The sequence below is a fragment of the Oryzias latipes genome, chromosome 22, assembly GCF_053564925.1.
Source record: "Oryzias latipes strain Hd-rR chromosome 22, Olatipes_Hd-rR_3.1".
NCBI lineage: Eukaryota > Metazoa > Chordata > Actinopteri > Beloniformes > Adrianichthyidae > Oryzias > Oryzias latipes.
In genome coordinates, this window is record NC_136258.1 from 4,738,768 (window position 1) to 4,754,694 (window position 15,927).

At 45.7% G+C, this 15,927-nt stretch overlaps 14 non-coding genes across 14 annotated transcripts; all 14 read right to left on the reverse strand.

Moving 5' to 3' along the window:
- Positions 1-819: 819 nt before the first annotated feature.
- LOC144989271 (U1 spliceosomal RNA) lies at positions 820-983 on the reverse strand. The gene has a single exon (XR_013653412.1). It is a non-coding gene; the product is annotated as a U1 spliceosomal RNA (small nuclear RNA).
- Positions 984-1,842: 859 nt separating this feature from the next.
- Positions 1,843-2,006, reverse strand: LOC144989220 (U1 spliceosomal RNA). Its single transcript, XR_013653368.1, has one exon. It is a non-coding gene; the product is annotated as a U1 spliceosomal RNA (small nuclear RNA).
- A 2,331-nt stretch (positions 2,007-4,337) lies between these two features.
- Positions 4,338-4,501, reverse strand: LOC144989221 (U1 spliceosomal RNA). The gene has a single exon (XR_013653369.1). It is a non-coding gene; the product is annotated as a U1 spliceosomal RNA (small nuclear RNA).
- Positions 4,502-5,360: 859 nt separating this feature from the next.
- On the reverse strand, positions 5,361-5,524 carry LOC144989222 (U1 spliceosomal RNA). The gene has a single exon (XR_013653370.1). It is a non-coding gene; the product is annotated as a U1 spliceosomal RNA (small nuclear RNA).
- Positions 5,525-6,391: 867 nt separating this feature from the next.
- On the reverse strand, positions 6,392-6,555 carry LOC144989231 (U1 spliceosomal RNA). The gene has a single exon (XR_013653378.1). It is a non-coding gene; the product is annotated as a U1 spliceosomal RNA (small nuclear RNA).
- An 857-nt stretch (positions 6,556-7,412) lies between these two features.
- On the reverse strand, positions 7,413-7,576 carry LOC144989234 (U1 spliceosomal RNA). Its single transcript, XR_013653379.1, has one exon. It is a non-coding gene; the product is annotated as a U1 spliceosomal RNA (small nuclear RNA).
- Positions 7,577-8,435: 859 nt separating this feature from the next.
- LOC144989223 (U1 spliceosomal RNA) lies at positions 8,436-8,599 on the reverse strand. The gene has a single exon (XR_013653371.1). It is a non-coding gene; the product is annotated as a U1 spliceosomal RNA (small nuclear RNA).
- Positions 8,600-9,462: 863 nt separating this feature from the next.
- LOC144989237 (U1 spliceosomal RNA) lies at positions 9,463-9,626 on the reverse strand. Its single transcript, XR_013653380.1, has one exon. It is a non-coding gene; the product is annotated as a U1 spliceosomal RNA (small nuclear RNA).
- An 861-nt stretch (positions 9,627-10,487) lies between these two features.
- On the reverse strand, positions 10,488-10,651 carry LOC144989238 (U1 spliceosomal RNA). Its single transcript, XR_013653381.1, has one exon. It is a non-coding gene; the product is annotated as a U1 spliceosomal RNA (small nuclear RNA).
- Positions 10,652-11,508: 857 nt separating this feature from the next.
- Positions 11,509-11,672, reverse strand: LOC144989239 (U1 spliceosomal RNA). Its single transcript, XR_013653382.1, has one exon. It is a non-coding gene; the product is annotated as a U1 spliceosomal RNA (small nuclear RNA).
- An 859-nt stretch (positions 11,673-12,531) lies between these two features.
- On the reverse strand, positions 12,532-12,695 carry LOC144989224 (U1 spliceosomal RNA). The gene has a single exon (XR_013653372.1). It is a non-coding gene; the product is annotated as a U1 spliceosomal RNA (small nuclear RNA).
- Positions 12,696-13,558: 863 nt separating this feature from the next.
- LOC144989225 (U1 spliceosomal RNA) lies at positions 13,559-13,722 on the reverse strand. The gene has a single exon (XR_013653373.1). It is a non-coding gene; the product is annotated as a U1 spliceosomal RNA (small nuclear RNA).
- An 859-nt stretch (positions 13,723-14,581) lies between these two features.
- Positions 14,582-14,745, reverse strand: LOC144989226 (U1 spliceosomal RNA). The gene has a single exon (XR_013653374.1). It is a non-coding gene; the product is annotated as a U1 spliceosomal RNA (small nuclear RNA).
- An 865-nt stretch (positions 14,746-15,610) lies between these two features.
- LOC144989240 (U1 spliceosomal RNA) lies at positions 15,611-15,774 on the reverse strand. The gene has a single exon (XR_013653383.1). It is a non-coding gene; the product is annotated as a U1 spliceosomal RNA (small nuclear RNA).
- Between the last annotated feature and the right edge of the window lie 153 nt (positions 15,775-15,927).

Sequence of the window (15,927 nt, forward strand, 5' to 3'; positions counted from 1 at the left end):
CTTGACTCTGGCAGTAGGTTTAGCAGTGCCCCATGCATTCTCCCAATCCCCCAGTCAGAACCATGACCAATACTCCTTGCCATGTCAAAACACTGCCTGTGTTTTCTTTTGTTATTTTGTGTACAGTTGACCTACTTCTGTGAGCCCTAATATATGGCTGGCAAAAGAGTCGTTTTACATTTTCTTTTACTGTTAAAAGAAACATTCATTGGCTCGTGGGTCCCCACCCCCACCCACCAGTGTCATCAGAAGGCTGAGTACTTGTCTTCCAGCTGTGGATCTTACTTAAGACAGTACGTGTATTCAAATTCATGTTGAAAAGCAAATCTATGTGGAGTCAGCTCAATGAATCACGAAACGCTTGACTGCATCCCATAATAAGATGTTCGCTGCCTGCCAGTGCAACACAAGACGTCTTGAGTTCAGTACGTGTATTGAAATTCATGTTGAAACAAACTTGCTGTGGAAAGAGATGTAACTTATGCGTTGACCCACATCCCCAACGCAAGGGAAGATTTTGTGGTGGTTTTCCACACACAACGGCTGATGTCTTTTGCACCTGCCCAGCCATCTTTTTAAGGTAGGGACACTGCCGCTAACATCAGACGCATTCGAGCCAATGTAGCCTAAAGACGGGCTCTTGTTCTGTCCAAGATCCAACAAAATGTAATGGGGATAAATATATATATCTATATATAGGGATAGAGAGTGAGAGAGAGCGCTTGTTGCATCACACCTGGAACTGCTCACGTTTTACGTTCAGAAGATGCGCGTGAAGCTTTTACTGTTCTAACACATCTTTGTCTTTTACATTGTAAACAGGGGAGAGCGCGGACGCAGTCCCCCACTACCACAAATTATGCAGTTGAGATTCCCACATTTGGGGAATTCACAAGGGTCAGCACGGTCAGGGTGCAATGACAGAGCCTCGCCTTGGGCAAACCACCTTCTTGATCATGGTGTCACCTCTGCCAGGTAAGTATGTCTTCCTGGGTTCAAACAAGGACGACTGTTTTCCCAGTCCTTGACTCTGGCAGTAGGTTTAGCAGTGCCCCATGCATTCTCCCAATCCCCCAGTCAGAACCATGACCAATACTCCTTGCCATGTCAAAACACTGCCTGTGTTTTCTTTTGTTATTTTGTGTACAGTTGACCTACTTCTGTGAGCCCTAATATATGGCTGGCAAAAGAGTCGTTTTACATTTTCTTTTACTGTTAAAAGAAACATTCATTGGCTCGTGGGTCCCCACCCCCACCCACCAGTGTCATCAGAAGGCTGAGTACTTGTCTTCCAGCTGTGGATCTTACTTAAGACAGTACGTGTATTCAAATTCATGTTGAAAAGCAAATCTATGTGGAGTCAGCTCAATGAATCACGAAACGCTTGACTGCATCCCATAATAAGATGTTCGCTGCCTGCCAGTGCAACACAAGACGTCTTGAGTTCAGTACGTGTATTGAAATTCATGTTGAAACAAACTTGCTGTGGAAAGAGATGTAACTTATGCGTTGACCCACATCCCCAACGCAAGGGAGGATTTTGTGGTGGTTTTCCACACACAACGGCTGATGTCTTTTGCACCTGCCCAGCCATCTTTTTAAGGTAGGGACACTGCCGCTAACATCAGACGCATTCGAGCCAATGTAGCCTAAAGACGGGCTCTTGTTCTGTCCAAGATCCAACAAAATGTAATGGGGATAAATATATATATCTATAAATAGGGATAGAGAGTGAGAGAGAGCGCTTGTTGCATCACACCTGGAACTGCTCACGTTTTACGTTCAGAAGATGCACGTGAAGCTTTTACTGTTCTAACACATCTTTGTCTTTTACATTGTAAACAGGGGAGAGCGCGGACGCAGTCCCCCACTACCACAAATTATGCAGTTGAGATTCCCACATTTGGGGAATTCACAAGGGTCAGCACGGTCAGGGTGCAATGACAGAGCCTCGCCTTGGGCAAACCACCTTCTTGATCATGGTGTCAGCCCTGCCAGGTAAGTATGTCTTCCTGGGTTCAAACAAGGACGACTGTTTTCCCAGTCCTTGACTCTGGCAGTAGGTTTAGCAGTGCCCCATGCATTCTCCCAATCCCCCAGTCAGAACCATGACCAATACTCCTTGCCATGTCAAAACACTGCCTGTGTTTTCTTTTGTTATTTTGTGTAAAGTTGACCTACTTCTGTGAGCCCTAATATATGGCTGGCAAAAGAATCGTTTTACAGTTTCTTTTATTGTTAAAAGAAACATTCATTGGCTCGTGGGTCCCCACCCCCACCCACCAGTGTCATCAGAAGGCTGAGTACTTGTCTTCCAGCTGTGGATCTTACTAAAGGCAGTACGTGTATTCAAATTCATGTTGAAAAGCAAATCTATGTGGAGTCAGCTCAATGAATCACGAAACGCTTGACTGCATCCCATAATAAGATGTTCGCTGCCTGCCAGTGCAACACAAGACGTCTTGAGTTCAGTACGTGTATTGAAATTCATGTTGAAACAAACTTGCTGTGGAAAGAGATGTAACTTATGCGTTGACCCACATCCCCAACTCAAGGGAGGATTTTGTGGTGGTTTTCCACACACAACGGCTGATGTCTTTTGCACCTGCCCAGCCATCTTTTTAAGGTAGGGACACTGCCGCTAACATCAGACGCATTCGAGCCAATGTAGCCTAAAGACGGGCTCTTGTCCCGTCCAAGATCCAACAAAATGTAATGGGGATTAATATATACCGTAATTTCCGTACTACAAGTCGCTACTTATTTCTGGCGCTTACAGCTCTGCGGCTTTTTCAGCGACGCGGCTAATTTATGGATTAATTGGCGGCCGCCATGTACGTATTTTCGAACTCAGTGAATAGTTTGAATTCTCTATCTAACACCAAGCACGAGGCATTTATATTCAACACACCTCTTAGCAGCCAAACAGCATGGACTTGACTTCAGGTCTTAGACACTTCAGTCATGGTTCAACAAAACGAAACACGCATGCCCGGCCGCATCCCAGAATCCTTTGGGGCCATTAGACCCAACGTGCACGTGATCGCCGCTACATTATGATGAAGCTTTCAAGTTAAAAGCAATCGTTAAAAGCAGCGTAAAAAAGTCCACCGTCACCAACGGGTTTGGAAAAGCCGGTTTGCTGCGTGACGGAGAGAACAGCGCATGGAGTGAATTTACACTCCATTTACGGTTTCTAAGGAAACCGTAAAAGCGGAATTTTGCTTTGAAAAACTCACAGCCTCCGTGTGAGCTGGAGACATCTTCTCCTGCTGATTGAGCTGCGGGGCCGATGGCAGTCTGATGGCTCCCACACGTAACAACGCACCCGCCCCTCATACACAAAACGTACAGTATTAAGTCCGATTGCTCTGCACAGAAACAATTTACTCCATCCACCGGCGCAACGGGGACGAAGTGCTCCTCCTTGAAGCTGCCCTGGCCAGAGGTGTCGGAGTAGATAGGAAGGGGAGACAAGGAGCGCGCGGGGCGGGAGCGGAGCGCAGAGGCGTCCGCGGAGTGCAGAGGCTTCTGAATTCTGACGCACGCGCCGCACTGAGGCGCGCGTATCGCGCTGAGGCGCGCGCTTTTCAGTCGCCGCTGCTTTATTTTACCGTTGTGTTTTCTAACCAGTCCTGTTACTCCCATAACACTGCTGCGACACAAGCGGAAGGAAAGCTTTTCCCGTTCACCCCTCCATGCACTGCTGCTAATTCTTAAACACGTACAACAGAATGGCGAGCCGGGCGTTGGCCCCGCCTTTAGCCCCTAAGACTCATGGGAAATGTGGAATCGCGGATTTAAATTTCCTCATTATAACTGAGGGATGTAATGTTGATTATATGGTTACTGTTTGTATTTTATGTTAGATACCTAGATTGTCAATAAGTAAAAAAAAAAATTAAAATAAAAACACCATAACTGAGGGACTTGTGAACAGAATAGAGGTCCATGCTGTTTGTCAGATGTCAATACACTCAAATACGTGACCCAGAGGCAAAACTGGCACTACCCACAATGTGCTAATGAATTGCACTCACTCTGGGATGCTGGGCGTGATCTGTCAGGATGACAATATCGGCTATCACATGCGCGGCTTGTACTCTGACGCGGCTTGTGTATGTATAAAAGCAGTCTAACACGTGAATATGGGTGGGTGCGGCTTGTAATCGGGTGCGCTTTGTAGTCCGGAATTTACGGTATATCTATATATAGGGATAGAGAGTGAGAGAGACAGCACTTGTTGCATCACACCTGGAACTGCTCACGTTTTACGTTCAGAAGATGCACGTGAAGCTTTTACTGTTCTAAGACATCTTTGTCTTTTACATTGTAAACAGGGGAGAGCGCGGACGCAGTCCCCCACTACCACAAATTATGCAGTTGAGATTCCCACATTTGGGGAATTCACAAGGGTCAGCACGGTCAGGGTGCAATGACAGAGCCTCGCCTTGGGCAAACCACCTTCTTGATCATGGTGTCACCCCTGCCAGGTAAGTATGTCTTCCTGGGTTCAAACAAGGACGACTGTTTTCCCAGTCCTTGACTCTGGTAGTAGGTTTAGCAGTGCCCCATGCATTCTCCCAATCCCCCAGTCAGAACCATGACCAATACTCCTTGCCATGTCAAAACACTGCCTGTGTTTTCTTTTGTTATTTTGTGTACAGTTGACCTACTTCTGTGAGCCCTAATATATGGCTGGCAAAAGAATCGTTTTACAGTTTCTTTTACTGTTAAAAGAAACATTCATTGGCTCGTGGGTCCCCACCCCCACCCACCAGTGTCATCAGAAGGCTGAGTACTTGTCTTCCAGCTGTGGATCTTACTAAAGACAGTACGTGTATTCAAATTCATGTTGAAAAGCAAATCTATGTGGAGTCAGCTCAATGAATCACAAAACGCTTGACTGCGTCCCATAATAAGATGTTCGCTGCCTGCCAGTGCAACACAAGACGTCTTGAGTTTAGTACGTGTATTGAAATTCATGTTGAAACAAACTTACTGTGGAAAGAGATGTAACGTATGCGTTGACCCACATCCCCAACTTAAGGGAGGATTTTGTGGTGGTTTTCCACACACAACGGCTGATGTCTTTTGCACCTGCCCAGCCATCTTTTTAAGGTAGGGGCACTGCCGCTAACATCAGACGCATTCGAGCCAATGTAGCCTAAAGACGGGCTCTTGTCCTGTCCAAGATCCAACAAAATGTAATGGGGATAAATATATATATCTATATATATGAATAGAGAGTGAGAGAGAGTGCTTGTTGCGTCACACCTGGCACTGCTCATGTTTTACATTCAGAAGATGCACGTGAAGCTATTGCTGTTCTAAGACATCTTTGTCTTTTACATTCTAAACAGGGGAGAGCGCGGACGCAGTCCCCCACTACCACAAATTATGCAGTTGAGATTCCCACATTTGGGGAATTCACAAGGGTCAGCACGGTCAGGGTGCAATGACAGAGCCTCGCCTTGGGCAAACCACCTTCTTGATCATGGTGTCAGCCCTGCCAGGTAAGTATGTCTTCCTGGGTTCAAACAAGGACGACTGTTTTCCCAGTCCTTGACTCTGGCAGTAGGTTTAGCAGTGCCCCATGCATTCTCCCAATCCCCCAGTCAGAACCATGACCAATACTCCTTGCCATGTCAAAACACTGCCTGTGTTTTCTTTTGTTATTTTGTGTACAGTTGACCTACTTCTGTGAGCCCTAATATATGGCTGGCAAAAGAATCGTTTTACAGTTTCTTTTACTGTTAAAAGAAACATTCATTGGCTCGTGGGTCCCCACCCCCACCCACCAGTGTCATCAGAAGGCTGAGTACTTGTCTTCCAGCTGTGGATCTTACTAAAGACAGTACGTGTATTCAAATTCATGTTGAAAAGCAAATCTATGTGGAGTCAGCTCAATGAATCACGAAACGCTTGACTGCGTCCCATAATAAGATGTTAGCTGCCTGCCAGTGCAACACAAGACGTCTTGAGTTCAGTACGTGTATTGAAATTCATGTTGAAACAAACTTGCTGTGGAAAGAGATGTAACGTATGCTTTGACCCACATCCCCAACGCAAGGGAGGATTTTGTGGTGGTTTTCCACACACAACGGCTGATGTCTTTTGCACCTGCCCAGCCATCTTTTTAAGGTAGGGACACTGCCGCTAACATCAGACGCATTCGAGCCAATGTAGCCTAAAGACGGGCTCTTGTCCTGTCCAAGATCCAACAAAATGTAATGGGGACATATATATATATATATATCTATATATAGGGATAGAGACTGAGAGAGAGAGCGCTTGTTGCATCACACCTGGAACTGCTCACGTTTTACGTTCAGAAGATGCACGTGAGGCTTTTACTGTTCTAACACATCTTTGTCTTTTACATTGTAAGCAGGGGAGAGCGCGGACGCAGTCCCCCACTACCACAAATTATGCAGTTGAGATTCCCACATTTGGGGAATTCACAAGGGTCAGCACGGTCAGGGTGCAATGACAGAGCCTCGCCTTGGGCAAACCACCTTCTTGATCATGGTGTCACCCCTGCCAGGTAAGTATGTCTTCCTGGGTTCAAACAAGGACGACTGTTTTCCCAGTCCTTGACTCTGGCAGTAGGTTTAGCAGTGCCCCATGCATTCTCCCAATCCCCCAGTCAGAACCATGACCAATACTCCTTGCCATGTCAAAACACTGCCTGTGTTTTCTTTTGTTATTTTGTGTACAGTTGACCTACTTCTGTGAGCCCTAATATATGGCTGGCAAAAGAATCGTTTTACAGTTTCTTTTACTGTTAAAAGAAACATTCATTGGCTCGTGGGTCCCCACCCCCACCCACCAGTGTCATCAGAAGGCTGAGTACTTGTCTTCCAGCTGTGGATCTTACTAAAGGCAGTACGTGTATTCAAATTCATGTTGAAAAGCAAATCTATGTGGAGTCAGCTCAATGAATCACAAAACGCTTGACTGCATCCCATAATAAGATGTTCACTGCCTGCCAGTGAAACACAAGACGTCTTGAGTTCACTACGTATATTGAAATTCATGTTGAAACAAACTTGCTGTGGAAAGAGATGTAACTTATGCGTTGACCCACATCCCCAACGCAAGGGAGGATTTTGTGGTGGTTTTCCACACACAACGGCTGATGTCTTTTGCACCTGCCCAGCCATCTTTTTAAGGTAGGGACACTGCCGCTAACATCAGTAGCATTTGAGCCAATGTAGCCTAAAGACGGGCTCTTGTCCTGTCCAAGATCCAACAAAATGTAATGGGGATAAATATATATATCTATATATAGGGATAGAGAGTGAGAGAGCGCTTGTTGCATCACACCTGGAACTGCTCACGTTTTACGTTCAGAAGATGCACGTGAAGCTTTTACTGTTCTAAGACATCTTTGTCTTTTACATTGTAAACAGGGGAGAGCGCGGACGCAGTCCCCCACTACCACAAATTATGCAGTTGAGATTCCCACATTTGGGGAATTCACAAGGGTCAGCACGGTCAGGGTGCAATGACAGAGCCTCGCCTTGGGCAAACCACCTTCTTGATCATGGTGTCACCCCTGCCAGGTAAGTATGTCTTCCTGGGTTCAAACAAGGACGACTGTTTTCCCAGTCCTTGACTCTGGTAGTAGGTTTAGCAGTGCCCCATGCATTCTCCCAATCCCCCAGTCAGAACCATGACCAATACTCCTTGCCATGTCAAAACACTGCCTGTGTTTTCTTTTGTTATTTTGTGTACAGTTGACCTACTTCTGTGAGCCCTAATATATGGCTGGCAAAAGAATCGTTTTACAGTTTCTTTTACTGTTAAAAGAAACATTCATTGGCTCGTGGGTCCCCACCCCCACCCACCAGTGTCATCAGAAGGCTGAGTACTTGTCTTCCAGCTGTGGATCTTACTAAAGACAGTACGTGTATTCAAATTCATGTTGAAAAGCAAATCTATGTGGAGTCAGCTCAATGAATCACAAAACGCTTGACTGCGTCCCATAATAAGATGTTCGCTGCCTGCCAGTGCAACACAAGACGTCTTGAGTTTAGTACGTGTATTGAAATTCATGTTGAAACAAACTTACTGTGGAAAGAGATGTAACGTATGCGTTGACCCACATCCCCAACTTAAGGGAGGATTTTGTGGTGGTTTTCCACACACAACGGCTGATGTCTTTTGCACCTGCCCAGCCATCTTTTTAAGGTAGGGACACTGCCGCTAACATCAGACGCATTCGAGCCAATGTAGCCTAAAGACGGGCTCTTGTCCTGTCCAAGATCCAACAAAATGTAATGGGGATAAATATATATATCTATATATATGAATAGAGAGTGAGAGAGAGTGCTTGTTGCGTCACACCTGGCACTGCTCATGTTTTACATTCAGAAGATGCACGTGAAGCTATTGCTGTTCTAAGACATCTTTGTCTTTTACATTCTAAACAGGGGAGAGCGCGGACGCAGTCCCCCACTACCACAAATTATGCAGTTGAGATTCCCACATTTGGGGAATTCACAAGGGTCAGCACGGTCAGGGTGCAATGACAGAGCCTCGCCTTGGGCAAACCACCTTCTTGATCATGGTGTCAGCCCTGCCAGGTAAGTATGTCTTCCTGGGTTCAAACAAGGACGACTGTTTTCCCAGTCCTTGACTCTGGCAGTAGGTTTAGCAGTGCCCCATGCATTCTCCCAATCCCCCAGTCAGAACCATGACCAATACTCCTTGCCATGTCAAAACACTGCCTGTGTTTTCTTTTGTTATTTTGTGTACAGTTGACCTACTTCTGTGAGCCCTAATATATGGCTGGCAAAAGAATCGTTTTACAGTTTCTTTTACTGTTAAAAGAAACATTCATTGGCTCGTGGGTCCCCACCCCCACCCACCAGTGTCATTAGAAGGCTGAGTACTTGTCTTCCAGCTGTGGATCTTACTAAAGACAGTACGTGTATTCAAATTCATGTTGAAAAGCAAATCTATGTGGAGTCAGCTCAATGAATCACGAAACGCTTGACTGCATCCCATAATAAGATGTTAGCTGCCTGCCAGTGCAACACAAGACGTCTTGAGCTCAGTACGTGTATTGAAATTCATGTTGAAACAAACTTGCTGTGGAAAGAGATGTAACTTATGCGTTGACCCACATCCCCAACTCAAGGGAGGATTTTGTGGTGGTTTTCCACACACAACGGCTGATGTCTTTTGCACCTGCCCAGCCATCTTTTTAAGGTAGGGACACTGCCGCTAACATCAGACGCATTCAAGCAAATGTAGCCTAAAGACGGGCTCTTGTCCTGTCCAAGATCCAACAAAATGTAATGGGGATAAATATATATATATCTATATATAGGGATAGAGAGTGAGAGAGAGAGCGCTTGTTGCATCACACCTGGAACTGCTCACGTTTTACGTTCAGAAGATGCACGTGAAGCTTTTACTGTTCTAAGACATCTTTGTCTTTTACATTGTAAGCAGGGGAGAGCGCGGACGCAGTCCCCCACTACCACAAATTATGCAGTTGAGATTCCCACATTTGGGGAATTCACAAGGGTCAGCACGGTCAGGGTGCAATGACAGAGCCTCGCCTTGGGCAAACCACCTTCTTGATCATGGTGTCACCCCTGCCAGGTAAGTATGTCTTCCTGGGTTCAAACAAGGACGACTGTTTTCCCAGTCCTTGACTCTGGCAGTAGGTTTAGCAGTGCCCCATGCATTCTCCCAATCCCCCAGTCAGAACCATGACCAATACTCCTTGCCATGTCAAAACACTGCCTGTGTTTTCTTTTGTTATTTTGTGTACAGTTGACCTACTTCTGTGAGCCCTAATATATGACTGGCAAAAGAATCGTTTTACAGTTTCTTTTACTGTTAAAAGAAACATTCATTGGCTCGTGGGTCCTCACCCCCACCCACCAGTGTCATCAGAAGGCTGAGTACTTGTCTTCCAGCTGTGGATCTTACTAAAGACAGTACGTGTATTCAAATTCATGTTGAAAAGCAAATCTATGTGGAGTCAGCTCAATGAATCACGAAACGCTTGACTGCATCCCATAATAAGATGTTCGCTGCCTGCCAGTGCAACACAAGACGTCTTGAGTTCAGTACGTGTATTGAAATTCATGTTGAAACAAACTTGCTGTGGAAAGAGATGTAACGTATGCGTTGACCCACATCCCCAACTGAAGGGAGGATTTTGTGGTGGTTTTCCACACACAACGGCTGATGTCTTTTGCACCTGCCCAGCCATCTTTTTAAGGTAGGGACACTGCCGCTAACATCAGACGCATTCGAGCCAATGTAGCCTAAAGACGGGCTCTTGTCCTGTCCAAGATCCAACAAAATGTAATGGGGATAAATATATATATCTATATATAGGGATAGAGACTGAGAGAGAGAGCGCTTGTTGCATCACACCTGGAACTGCTCACGTTTTACGTTCAGAAGATGCACGTGAGGCTTTTACTGTTCTAACACATCTTTGTCTTTTACATTGTAAGCAGGGGAGAGCGCGGACGCAGTCCCCCACTACCACAAATTATGCAGTTGAGATTCCCACATTTGGGGAATTCACAAGGGTCAGCACGGTCAGGGTGCAATGACAGAGCCTCGCCTTGGGCAAACCACCTTCTTGATCATGGTGTCACCCCTGCCAGGTAAGTATGTCTTCCTGGGTTCAAACAAGGACGACTGTTTTCCCAGTCCTTGACTCTGGCAGTAGGTTTAGCAGTGCCCCATGCATTCTCCCAATCCCCCAGTCAGAACCATGACCAATACTCCTTGCCATGTCAAAACACTGCCTGTGTTTTCTTTTGTTATTTTGTGTACAGTTGACCTACTTCTGTGAGCCCTAATATATGGCTGGCAAAAGAATCGTTTTACAGTTTCTTTTACTGTTAAAAGAAACATTCATTGGCTCGTGGGTCCCCACCCCCACCCACCAGTGTCATCAGAAGGCTGAGTACTTGTCTTCCAGCTGTGGATCTTACTAAAGGCAGTACGTGTATTCAAATTCATGTTGAAAAGCAAATCTATGTGGAGTCAGCTCAATGAATCACAAAACGCTTGACTGCATCCCATAATAAGATGTTCACTGCCTGCCAGTGAAACACAAGACGTCTTGAGTTCACTACGTATATTGAAATTCATGTTGAAACAAACTTGCTGTGGAAAGAGATGTAACTTATGCGTTGACCCACATCCCCAACGCAAGGGAGGATTTTGTGGTGGTTTTCCACACACAACGGCTGATGTCTTTTGCACCTGCCCAGCCATCTTTTTAAGGTAGGGACACTGCCGCTAACATCAGTAGCATTTGAGCCAATGTAGCCTAAAGACGGGCTCTTGTCCTGTCCAAGATCCAACAAAATGTAATGGGGATAAATATATATATCTATATATAGGGATAGAGAGTGAGAGAGCGCTTGTTGCATCACACCTGGAACTGCTCACGTTTTACGTTCAGAAGATGCACGTGAAGCTTTTACTGTTCTAACACATCTTTGTCTTTTACATTGTAAACAGGGGAGAGCGCGGACGCAGTCCCCCACTACCACAAATTATGCAGTTGAGATTCCCACATTTGGGGAATTCACAAGGGTCAGCACGGTCAGGGTGCAATGACAGAGCCTCGCCTTGGGCAAACCACCTTCTTGATCATGGTGTCACCCCTGCCAGGTAAGTATGTCTTCCTGGGTTCAAACAAGGACGACTGTTTTCCCAGTCCTTGACTCTGGTAGTAGGTTTAGCAGTGCCCCATGCATTCTCCCAATCCCCCAGTCAGAACCATGACCAATACTCCTTGCCATGTCAAAACACTGCCTGTGTTTTCTTTTGTTATTTTGTGTACAGTTGACCTACTTCTGTGAGCCCTAATATATGGCTGGCAAAAGAATCGTTTTACAGTTTCTTTTACTGTTAAAAGAAACATTCATTGGCTCGTGGGTCCCCACCCCCACCCACCAGTGTCATCAGAAGGCTGAGTACTTGTCTTCCAGCTGTGGATCTTACTAAAGACAGTACGTGTATTCAAATTCATGTTGAAAAGCAAATCTATGTGGAGTCAGCTCAATGAATCACAAAACGCTTGACTGCGTCCCATAATAAGATGTTCGCTGCCTGCCAGTGCAACACAAGACGTCTTGAGTTTAGTACGTGTATTGAAATTCATGTTGAAACAAACTTACTGTGGAAAGAGATGTAACGTATGCGTTGACCCACATCCCCAACTTAAGGGAGGATTTTGTGGTGGTTTTCCACACACAACGGCTGATGTCTTTTGCACCTGCCCAGCCATCTTTTTAAGGTAGGGACACTGCCGCTAACATCAGACGCATTCGAGCCAATGTAGCCTAAAGACGGGCTCTTGTCCTGTCCAAGATCCAACAAAATGTAATGGGGATAAATATATATATCTATATATATGAATAGAGAGTGAGAGAGAGTGCTTGTTGCGTCACACCTGGCACTGCTCATGTTTTACATTCAGAAGATGCACGTGAAGCTATTGCTGTTCTAAGACATCTTTGTCTTTTACATTCTAAACAGGGGAGAGCGCGGACGCAGTCCCCCACTACCACAAATTATGCAGTTGAGATTCCCACATTTGGGGAATTCACAAGGGTCAGCACGGTCAGGGTGCAATGACAGAGCCTCGCCTTGGGCAAACCACCTTCTTGATCATGGTGTCAGCCCTGCCAGGTAAGTATGTCTTCCTGGGTTCAAACAAGGACGACTGTTTTCCCAGTCCTTGACTCTGGCAGTAGGTTTAGCAGTGCCCCATGCATTCTCCCAATCCCCCAGTCAGAACCATGACCAATACTCCTTGCCATGTCAAAACACTGCCTGTGTTTTCTTTTGTTATTTTGTGTACAGTTGACCTACTTCTGTGAGCCCTAATATATGGCTGGCAAAAGAATCGTTTTACAGTTTCTTTTACTGTTAAAAGAAACATTCATTGGCTCGTGGGTCCCCACCCCCACCCACCAGTGTCATTAGAAGGCTGAGTACTTGTCTTCCAGCTGTGGATCTTACTAAAGACAGTACGTGTATTCAAATTCATGTTGAAAAGCAAATCTATGTGGAGTCAGCTCAATGAATCACGAAACGCTTGACTGCATCCCATAATAAGATGTTAGCTGCCTGCCAGTGCAACACAAGACGTCTTGAGCTCAGTACGTGTATTGAAATTCATGTTGAAACAAACTTGCTGTGGAAAGAGATGTAACTTATGCGTTGACCCACATCCCCAACTCAAGGGAGGATTTTGTGGTGGTTTTCCACACACAACGGCTGATGTCTTTTGCACCTGCCCAGCCATCTTTTTAAGGTAGGGACACTGCCGCTAACATCAGACGCATTCAAGCAAATGTAGCCTAAAGACGGGCTCTTGTCCTGTCCAAGATCCAACAAAATGTAATGGGGATAAATATATATATATCTATATATAGGGATAGAGAGTGAGAGAGAGAGCGCTTGTTGCATCACACCTGGAACTGCTCACGTTTTACGTTCAGAAGATGCACGTGAAGCTTTTACTGTTCTAAGACATCTTTGTCTTTTACATTGTAAGCAGGGGAGAGCGCGGACGCAGTCCCCCACTACCACAAATTATGCAGTTGAGATTCCCACATTTGGGGAATTCACAAGGGTCAGCACGGTCAGGGTGCAATGACAGAGCCTCGCCTTGGGCAAACCACCTTCTTGATCATGGTGTCAGCCCTGCCAGGTAAGTATGTCTTCCTGGGTTCAAACAAGGACGACTGTTTTCCCAGTCCTTGACTCTGGCAGTAGGTTTAGCAGTGCCCCATGCATTCTCCCAATCCCCCAGTCAGAACCATGACCAATACTCCTTGCCATGTCAAAACACTGCCTGTGTTTTCTTTTGTTATTTTGTGTACAGTTGACCTACTTCTGTGAGCCCTAATATATGACTGGCAAAAGAATCGTTTTACAGTTTCTTTTACTGTTAAAAGAAACATTCATTGGCTCGTGGGTCCTCACCCCCACCCACCAGTGTCATCAGAAGGCTGAGTACTTGTCTTCCAGCTGTGGATCTTACTAAAGACAGTACGTGTATTCAAATTCATGTTGAAAAGCAAATCTATGTGGAGTCAGCTCAATGAATCACGAAACGCTTGACTGCATCCCATAATAAGATGTTCGCTGCCTGCCAGTGCAACACAAGACGTCTTGAGTTCAGTACGTGTATTGAAATTCATGTTGAAACAAACTTGCTGTGGAAAGAGATGTAACGTATGCGTTGACCCACATCCCCAACTGAAGGGAGGATTTTGTGGTGGTTTTCCACACACAACGGCTGATGTCTTTTGCACCTGCCCAGCCATCTTTTTAAGGTAGGGACACTGCCGCTAACATCAGACGCATTCGAGCCAATGTAGCCTAAAGACGGGCTCTTGTCCTGTCCAAGATCCAACAAAATGTAATGGGGATAAATATATATATCTATATATAGGGATAGAGAGTGAGAGAGAGCGCTTGTTGCATCACACCTGGCAATGCTCACGTTTTACATTCAGAAGATGCACGTGAAGCTTTTACTGTTCTAAGACATCTTTGTCTTTTACATTGTAAACAGGGGAGAGCGCGGACGCAGTCCCCCACTACCACAAATTATGCAGTTGAGATTCCCACATTTGGGGAATTCACAAGGGTCAGCACGGTCAGGGTGCAATGACAGAGCCTCGCCTTGGGCAAACCACCTTCTTGATCATGGTGTCAGCCCTGCCAGGTAAGTATGTCTTCCTGGGTTCAAACAAGGACGACTGTTTTCCCAGTCCTTGACTCTGGCAGTAGGTTTAGCAGTGCCCCATGCATTCTCCCAATCCCCCAGTCAGAACCATGACCAATACTCCTTGCCATGTCAAAACACTGCCTGTGTTTTCTTTTGTTATTTTGTGTACAGTTGACCTACTTCTGTGAGCCCTAATATATGGCTGGCAAAAGAATCGTTTTACAGTTTCTTTTACTGTTAAAAGAAACATTCATTGGCTCGTGGGTCCCCACCCCCACCCACCAGTGTCATCAGAAGGCTGAGTACTTGTCTTCCAGCTGTGGATCTTACTAAAGACAGTACGTGTATTCAAATTCATGTTGAAAAGCAAATCTATGTGGAGTCAGCTCAATGAATCACGAAACGCTTGACTGCGTCCCATAATAAGATGTTCACTGCCTGCCAGTGAAACACAAGACGTCTTGAGTTCACTACGTATATTGAAATTCATGTTGAAACAAACTTGCTGTGGAAAGAGATGTAACGTATGCTTTGACCCACATCCCCAACGCAAGGGAGGATTTTGTGGTGGTTTTCCACACACAACGGCTGATGTCTTTTGCACCTGCCCAGCCATCTTTTTAAGGTAGGGACACTGCCGCTAACATCAGACGCATTCGAGCCAATGTAGCCTAAAGACGGGCTCTTGTCCTGTCCAAGATCCAACAAAATGTAATGGGGACATATATATATATATATCTATATATAGGGATAGAGACTGAGAGAGAGAGCGCTTGTTGCATCACACCTGGAACTGCTCACGTTTTACGTTCAGAAGATGCACGTGAGGCTTTTACTGTTCTAACACATCTTTGTCTTTTACATTGTAAGCAGGGGAGAGCGCGGACGCAGTCCCCCACTACCACAAATTATGCAGTTGAGATTCCCACATTTGGGGAATTCACAAGGGTCAGCACGGTCAGGGTGCAATGACAGAGCCTCGCCTTGGGCAAACCACCTTCTTGATCATGGTGTCACCCCTGCCAGGTAAGTATGTCTTCCTGGGTTCAAACAAGGACGACTGTTTTCCCAGTCCTTGACTCTGGCAGTAGGTTTAGCAGTGCCCCATGCATTCTCCCAATCCCCCAGTCAGAACCATGACCAATACTCCTTGCCATGTCAAAACACTGCCTGTGTTTTCTTTTGTT